This window comes from Podarcis muralis, chromosome W (genome assembly GCF_964188315.1).
Source record: "Podarcis muralis chromosome W, rPodMur119.hap1.1, whole genome shotgun sequence".
Lineage (NCBI taxonomy): Eukaryota > Metazoa > Chordata > Lepidosauria > Squamata > Lacertidae > Podarcis > Podarcis muralis.
In genome coordinates, this window is record NC_135674.1 from 6,834,554 (window position 1) to 6,843,167 (window position 8,614).

At 43.3% G+C, this 8,614-nt stretch overlaps 1 pseudogene; it reads right to left on the reverse strand.

Annotated features, from left to right (window-relative positions):
- Positions 1-1,694: 1,694 nt before the first annotated feature.
- Positions 1,695-5,546, reverse strand: LOC144326397 (surfeit locus protein 6-like; annotated as a pseudogene).
- Positions 5,547-8,614: the final 3,068 nt, after the last annotated feature.

The following is an 8,614-nucleotide window of genomic DNA, read 5'->3' on the forward strand; positions in this document are numbered from 1 at the left end:
AAAATAGTTATCTCCTACACTACATAGGCTAAATACTATAAAGTCATCAGATATATGTTGGAGATACCACACCTCCCAAGTTGATCTTATGCCGACTTTTGGGGTCTGTTCTAATATAAGCCATTTTTTGAACAGTATTTTGGTTATTTAACAGATTAACATCTAACTACAGATGAAAAAATAAATCTTATACATTACTGAAAAGTTGAAATGAAAATGAAATAAAAAACACAGGACTTGCAAACAGTATTAAACTTACTAACTGAAGTTATGTGTATTGCCTCATACCTGAAAACTCTGGAACCACCACAAAAAGGACTGCACAAACTTATTTCACAAAAAGCTATTATAAATCTCAAATTGACTGGTTTATGGAAAAGTGGTATTGTTTATTAACTTCTGGAATTAGTATTTTCATGATAACATTCAACTTTTGTGCATCTCTGCAAACAGCTGTAAATATTTGTTCTTTATCTTCTGGAAATTATATGTAAACATGTTGTTGTTTAGTCGTTTAGTCGTGTCCAACTCTTCGTGACCCCATGGACCAGAGCATGCCAGGCACTCCTGTCTTCCACTGCCTCCCGCAGTTTGGTCAGACTCATGTTTGTAGCTTCGAGAACTAATACATAGTATTTTTATGTATTTTTATGTTGCACTAATATAAAGTAAATAGGGACGCGGGTGGCGCTGTGGCTAAAAACCTCAGCGCCTAGGGCTTGCTGATCGAAAGGTTGGCGGTTCGAATCCCCGCGGCGGGGTGCGCTCCCGTTGCTCGGTCCCAGCGCCTGCCAACCTAGCAGTTCGAAAGCACCCCCAGGTGCAAGTAGATAAATAGGGACCACTTACTGGCGGAAAGGTAAACGGTGTTTCCGTGTGCTGCGCTGGCTCGCCAGATGCAGCTTTGTCACGCTGGCCACGTGACCCGGAAGTGTCTCCGGACAGCGCTGGCCCCCGACCTCTTGAGTGAGATGGGCGCACAACCCCAGAGTCTGTCAAGACTGGCCCGTACGGGCAGGGGTACCTTTACCTTTAATATAAAGTAATTAAAAATACTCCCATTTTTCTTTTAATTTATCCCATTATTGTTATGATATTAAATTCATTTGCTTCCTTCCTGAGCTCCTGTTGATGAGATTTTGTGAAATTTATTCACAAAAAATACATTTGTCAGCCTTAGGGCTGTGTTCCCTTTTGGGGAATTTTCAAGGGGATGCATGCCAGTTGATGGGCAGGGCAAAAGCAAAAATGTAGGGGAGCAATGAATACACATTTTACCCAAGGGGAAAAAAAGACATTATAGCACAGTTAGAGGTAGAAAATATTCAAGGAGGGTGTTAAGCTGTGCCAGGGGGCCTGGAAGATAGGTTTTGAAGGCCACATTTAGCACCCAGACTGAAGGTTCTCTTATCTTGACTCAGGGAGAGGGGTGAAAAGATCCACTTGATCAACTGGCATAGCTAAGGGTTGTATGACCACAGAAACAGTCTTGTGGAAATATATCTCTTTTGCATCTCAAGTGCAGGAGCTTCCTCTTCTTGGTCTAGTTGCACAGCCTGATGACTCCAAGTCATCTCACAACCAAGGAGATTTAGATATAAAAAATTATAGAGGTTCCACTACAAAATAGTTTTTATTAATGAGCCCTGTGAGCACCTGCCTTGGAGTGGGTTCCAATGGACCACTAGCCTGATTCATTTAAATTTGGCTTTGTCCAGGTCCTCGGGCAGGATGCGACCCTTTTTGCGAGTCTTGGCTTTCTTCCTCTCCACCTTGGCCATCTTTTTATTCTGGAGATTCTTGCGGCGCTTGTCTTGCCGCTGCTGCCTTTTGTTCACTACGTTTTCAGTCCACTCCTCCCACTGCCTCTGGCGCTGGGCTTTGTGCTTCTCCTTCCGCTTCAGGCCAGTCCTCGTCATCACAGATTTTGACCCCTTCTGCCTTGTACAGGACATTTGCCCACTTCATCTTTACTTCCAGCTCCTTGGCTTTCGCCTCATCCTTGTCTTTCAGATTTTTCAGCTTACTCTTCTGAGATTCCAATCTGCTCAGGAGTTGCTTGTAATTCTTCCCTGTCAGTGGAGTAATGTTGCCTTTCAGTGCCTTCCTCTTTTCCACTTTGCTAAGCCCTTCCTCATGGACTTCGACCTTATTGAAGACAGTCTCGGCCTTAGTGTCATTCTTTGGGGCCTGGGGCTCTGAAATGGCTCCGTTTTTTCTTTCATCCTCAACTCTTTTCTCCGACGTTTCTTTCTCTCCTCATATTTCCTTCGTTGCCTCTTCTCCAACACTGCTGGGGTCAACTCTTTGCTGTTTCCCTGTTAAGAAACAGCAAGTTGAAAAGAAAGAGGAATCGTTCAAAAGAGCAAAGTGAACTTTTTAAGCTAAAAAGACAGTACCTAGAATAGACCACTAACATATATATTATTGTAAATCTGGTCACTGTATTATCTTTACCATTACATTTAAAAGCAGGAAAGCCGGCAAGGATTATTTCCTTCAAGAGAATTTCAGCTGGAAGACTAACAATGTAATTATACATTACTGGATGCCACAATCAGAATATTAGGGGGGGGGGGACAAAAGACTTTTATGCATGATTTAGAAATCACTATTGACCCCCCAAATGGAAACTGCTTCAACCTGTCCAGCTTATTCCTACAGAACAACCATAAAATTCATCTTAATAGCAGGAGGATACACAGACTCAAGACCCTGGTACCCTGTGGACTTAATCTGGAAAACAAAACTTAGGCTGCAATTCTGAACCTACTTACCCAAGAGTAGGCCTCATTGAACTCAGTGGGACATACTCTGAAGACAGTATTATAGAACCGCTCTGCTAATTTCTATGTAGCTAATAATAGTAGTAGTAGTAGTAGTAATTTTTAAAGGAATAATTTGTATATGTCACATCTCTTAAAATTTTTCCATCCCGAGTACTCTTAGAATTGTCACTATTTATTAACAAAACAGTGTTGGGATCTATCTCAGTTTCAAAACACACACACACACACACACACACACACAGAGAGAGAGAGAGAGAGAGAGAGAGAGAGAGAGAGAGAGAGAGAGAGAGAGAGTATCTATATATTACACATGTTTACAGAAAAACCCTAAATACTGCAAAAGTTATTGGAACTGTGGGATAACTAGCCTCATAAAATCAATGTGCTTAGCTCACTTTGGGAGAGACTGGATAATCAAGGCTTTTTTCTCCCCCAGTTTACCTGAGCAGCTCAGGTGTAAGAGGATGTGGTGGTTGCTCAGCTTTCACAAGTCACTCTTCAGTTCCTATACCAATGATTTAGGAACTTGCACCACTGTAATTAAGCCACATTTTACTGCCTGTGCAGCTTTTTCTGAATGCTGTATGGAAAAGCACATGAATCTGACATTTGGGGAGCTTGTAAGTAAACTTTTTAATTTGCCAAATGTGTTCTTTTCCTAAGCTACTGAAAGAGGGAAACTTTGGTACTCACTTTAAGTGGCATATTTTAAAAGTCTAAATACCTTTATTTCCATACTTTACTTTGTTGTGTATTTTGCTATTTCAAACCTCTGCTGGTGTTCTCTTGCCAAAGAGTACTTGCCCCAAACTTGGATCATGGTACCCAGGAATTCTCATTTTTGTATACCTTTTTCTCTCTCTTCTTGAACCAACAGAAAGGTTCTTCATTTGCATACTTAGGCTCATGCTTATCCTTAGGATCACTGCCTATCTTTCTCGTAGGGAGGGGTAAGGTGCATAGGACACTGGGAGCTTAGAATGCATTGCTTAGTATTATAAGCTTAGATTTTCAGCCATGTGATCTAGAAACTTGCTTTTTAGAGTGAAAACATTAAAGCTAAGATTATTAAAAAGCTGATGTTTTTCATCCAAATATTTCTCACCCATGCTATGTTTGAACAGAATCTCAAAGTACAAACAGGCCTGACCGAAGAGTGTGTTATATTTATGCACTTAGGATGGGGAACCTGTAGCCCTTCAGATGTTTCTAACCATCCCTAACCACTGGCAACGCTGGCTGGGGCTGATGGGAGCTGGCTGTTCAACATCCAGAGAGCCATAGGTTCCCCACCCCTATTATACATCAACCACCCTCCATCACATCCTCCAAAATCTGGCCTCCAAAAATGGGTGAACTGTTTTAGTTCAAATCAAGGTAGAGCAGAAGCCAGTATGATATCAACTGGAACCAGAATACTAGAGGCATAGGAATATTTCCACCACACATCTAACAGTGCAATTCTGTGGGTGTTTAATCAGGAGCAAGTTCCATTGCCCTAAACAAGGCTTGCTCCCAAATTAAATTGGCATATGCCTACAACCAAAAATTGGCTTTGGATTCTCCAGGCTTTCTCCACATCTTGACAACTGTTTTTTAAAGGAGGGTGCTGCTCTTACCTGGCCAGAGATTTCTTGGATCTTCTCGTGCAGTCTCTGCTGCAAGAGATTCATGGCTGAAAATGAGCCGGCTGTGCTCTTGTCACCACCTGTAAAGGAAAACAGGAGAAAGCATGTGACCTGTGTCCCATCCCAAATTGCTGCTAAACTCAACTCAGCTAAACTCAGTGGCCTGGTTCACACATAATGCTAAAATATGGGTTACTAAACCATTGCTTAGAGTTATGTGAGAACCCAGCCCAGTAGCTTAACTGACTGGCTGTAGAAACACTCTCACCTGTAACATTGTTTGGCTGGTGGTGCTTGGTTGCCCCCAGGTGCTGTCTGCTTGCCCAGAGGGGTGCCCACTATCTTGCCTTTCTTCTTCTTCTTCTTCTTCTTCTTCTTCTTCTTCTTCTTCTTCTTCTTCTTCTTCTTCTTCTTCTTCTTCTTCTTCTTCTTCTTCTTCTTCTTCTTCTTCTTCTTCTTCTTCTTCTTCTTCTTCTTCTTCTTTGGCGGCTGTCTCCCAGTCCAGTTCCTGGGAATGTTTGAAGGCAGAGACACAAGACTTCATTAAACAAAGAGAGGAAAATATTTTGCAATCTGGTTGACAAGATGCTGTGCAAACATTTCTGCAAGGCATAAATGCCTAAGAACATACATGTTAGAAGGCCATCCAGATGTTGCTGGACTCCAACTCCCATCAACCTTAGCCAGTATGGCTGATCAGGTCTGATGGGAGTTGTAGTCCAGCAACTTCTGGAGGTCTGCAGGAAGCACCAAGATAAGACAACTGAATTTTTCGAAGTTGCATTTTCAAAACACACTACTGCCATTCCATTGTGGCATCAGGACCCTTTCCTGAGCAGATTATAATCTAAAATGAGCTGTGGTTAAAATAAGGGAAAACATTAAGTACCACCACTTTGAGGTTTCATCGCAAGCAGTATATAAATCCTGTGAAATAAAGAAATGAAAATAATTACAATAACCAAGGAGGCTGCACTACTACAAAAAACCCTGATCTAAAGAAGTACGGTAAATGACAGCATCAGATAATTGTACCAAATTTCCTTATTTGTGGCTCGGGGGCTTCCTGGGTGCAAATTTTCTTGTCCAAGTTTTGCAGGTAAGAGCCTTTGTTGACTAAAGCGGCCATTGTGGGATCAAGGTCTTGTGAAGGTAAAAAATAAAAGTAAATAAACCAAAAATTAAAATAAAATCGTAGGATGGTCTCGCAGGGGGAATATTGCCTCTAAGTCAAAGACGTCTTGTTCATTCTGACCATCCTCCATTTAAAACTTCTACCCAGAATGCTGTGTGAGGCTGCTTCTGCTAAGTCAACCCAAAGTGGACAAAACTCATGGGGCCACGTTTGCATACTCGCTTTTCATTCTGCTTAAAGAGAGAGAAAAATTAATCAATGACATGGATAAACTGAAGGAGACTGATGGCTTGATATTTACAAGTCAAGAAAATAAAAATCCACAGAAAGCCATCTCAATACATGTACAGGCATTTGAGGGGGAAAGTGGACATCTGCTGGCTTGTAAAGCTATTGTGTACACAGGTACAGATTGTACACTCCTTAATATCACATGTGAATGGTTGTTCAAGAGCAGAACTAACTAATTTGTACACATGGGTACCCCAAATTGTACATCTGTTTAACAGAACAGGTGAACAGCCCCCACACATCACATCAGCCAGCTAAATTTTACTTTCCAGCCAACACGTGTGCAGGGTTACACATTAAAGAGAGCTGCTTCTACGCACGCACAAGGGTTTGCGTGAAAGGTTGTACTGATCAACTAATGTGTAAACAGTTTCACAAACTGAAAATATGAATAGCTGTAGGAGCGTGCAGCTAAACAACTTATGTACAGAGGTTGTACGCTCGTCGAACGCCATGTGCGAACCAACACATGCTGGCCGCTCACGGGAAGATCATCTCATGTGTAGGCGCAAGGCAAACGACTCCATTTGAGATCTCCCATCCTGTGTTGGGCAGGCCAGTGAGCAGTTAGCGGAGATCCACCCCCTTAAGGCTTTTTAGGGGTTGGCACGCGTGCAAAGAAGGTGCTGCAACCCGTGTGGCTCACCTCACCGCGTGCGCTTCTCTTGCAGGAATCGCAAAAGCACACTATGTGTGGCTCTCTCGCGCCGTGAGCTGGTCACTTACCTGGGCTGGAGAGGAAGGCGGAACTAGCCCATGGCCCTTTGTCACCGGCTCGGCGCTCTATTGGTAGACCCTATGAGGAGGCAGCGAAGGATTATGGGACGTTGGAGGAGCTTCGGTAGAAGGAGGAGGAAACGTTTTCCCCGTCCCATGGGTTGGACGTAGCCAATGAAGGAGGAACCGTTCGCAAGAGAAAAAGGAAAAATGGCCGCCTGTCTGCAAGAGGATTACATGTATTGAGAAAGATATTGAGATAAAACATTTATTTGTTAGATAATCGATCTATTTATTTGGACTTCTTTTGTGACTGCAGAGCAGGAGAGCGATGCACCTGGCTTCTCTCAGTTTTCAAATGCATGCTTGTGCTTTCAGTGACTGTTGTGTTTACTACGGCTTGAGAAAGGCTGAAACTTTTCTGAATTGGCGCGCGGAGTAATGCAGCACAAATGTGGGTGGAAGGCTTCTAAACAGGGGGTAATGCACCCCTTAGTCCCGTATGTTGAGTTCTGGGCGAGTTCAGATCAGCCTTTCTCAATCTTGTTGGCTTCTAAGGTTTTAGGCTTTATGATTCCCATCATAGCAAGTCAGAAAGCTGGTCCATTGGTCCATCTAGCTTAGTGTGACCCGCACTGACTGGCAGTGGCTCTCCAGGGTTTCACTCTCCCAGCTCTCCATGAAATGATGAGGACCATCTTCAGAAATAAGGTTCCAGATCTAAAAGGGATGGTTTGAGTAAGATACTGTCATGTACTGAGTCGGACCATTACTCCATCTAGCTCAGTACAGTGGTACCTCGGGTTACAAACGCTTCAGGTTACAGACGCTTCAGGTTACAGACTAAGCTAACCCAGAAATAGTACCTCGGGTTGAGATCTTTGCTTCAGGATGAGAACAGAAATCGTGCGGTGGCAGCGGGAGGCCCCATTAGCTAAAGTGGTGCTTCAGGTTAAGAACAGTTTCAGGTTAAGAACGGACCTCCAGAACAAATTAAGTTCTTAACCCGAGGTACCACTGTACTGTCTTCGCTGACTAACAACAGCTCTCCCAGGTTGGGTGAGCTATAGTCCTTTCTTCTACAAAATAATGTAGCAGTCCAGTATTTGTGGCTCTAAATAAATAGGAAGCTGCCTTATGCTGAGGAAGTCTATCACAGAGTTGGGACTGATGTGAGTTGTAGTCCTAAACTTCTGGAGGGCACCAGGTTGGTTAAGGCTAATGAAGCAAAATAGGCTGGAATGTGACCTGTGGGTATGTATTTTGTAATGCATGCATTTTGAGGTGGGTCATGGAGATGTGCAGTTGATGGAGAAACTGTTGGGATCTGTTGCAAATTGAGGTTTTTTTTCAGAAGCAATGACATCCTTCTGGGCCATCTAGAGCAGGGGGCACTGTTATACAGTGGTCCCGCTCCTTCCTCCTGGGCTGTGTCCAAAAAATGGTGTGGGTGTTAAGTTGTGGGCGAACATATCAGACGACACAGCGATTCTTCAAACAGCTCTTGTTTATTCAGAGGCAGAACAGAACTGGCCTGAAGAGCTCAGTCAGCCTGCTTATATAGAGCTCCAGAACAATGTAACTGTTGCAACTTTCTAAAACTATCCAATCACTGAACGTCACTTTCGATCCTTCATTTGCATACAAACTATCCAATCACTGAATGTCACTTTCGATCCTTCATTTGCATAACTATCTACAGTATCCCCCTGCTGGCCCAGGGTGAGAACTTCAGTACATAACACCTCTCCCCACCGAGATAAGGCGTTAGTTACAATCGTAATGGTTTCCTTATATACAGCACTACACGTAATGGTTCAATTAGGCACAAAAGCATATTGGTTACATTTCACATACTTAGACCAACAGTGATACATGTCCAACAACATAGTCCTTTAAATAAGTTGGGAAACTCTGCCAGATCCCCGGGGACTGGTAGCCAAGTCCGGGGGGCCACCCAATTCTTGCTGAGGCTGTGGTGCGACCCTAGGTGGCGTTGAAACCAAGTTCCCTGGATCCGCTGCTGTGGGTGGAACCTCCGCAAGTGGAGTTGG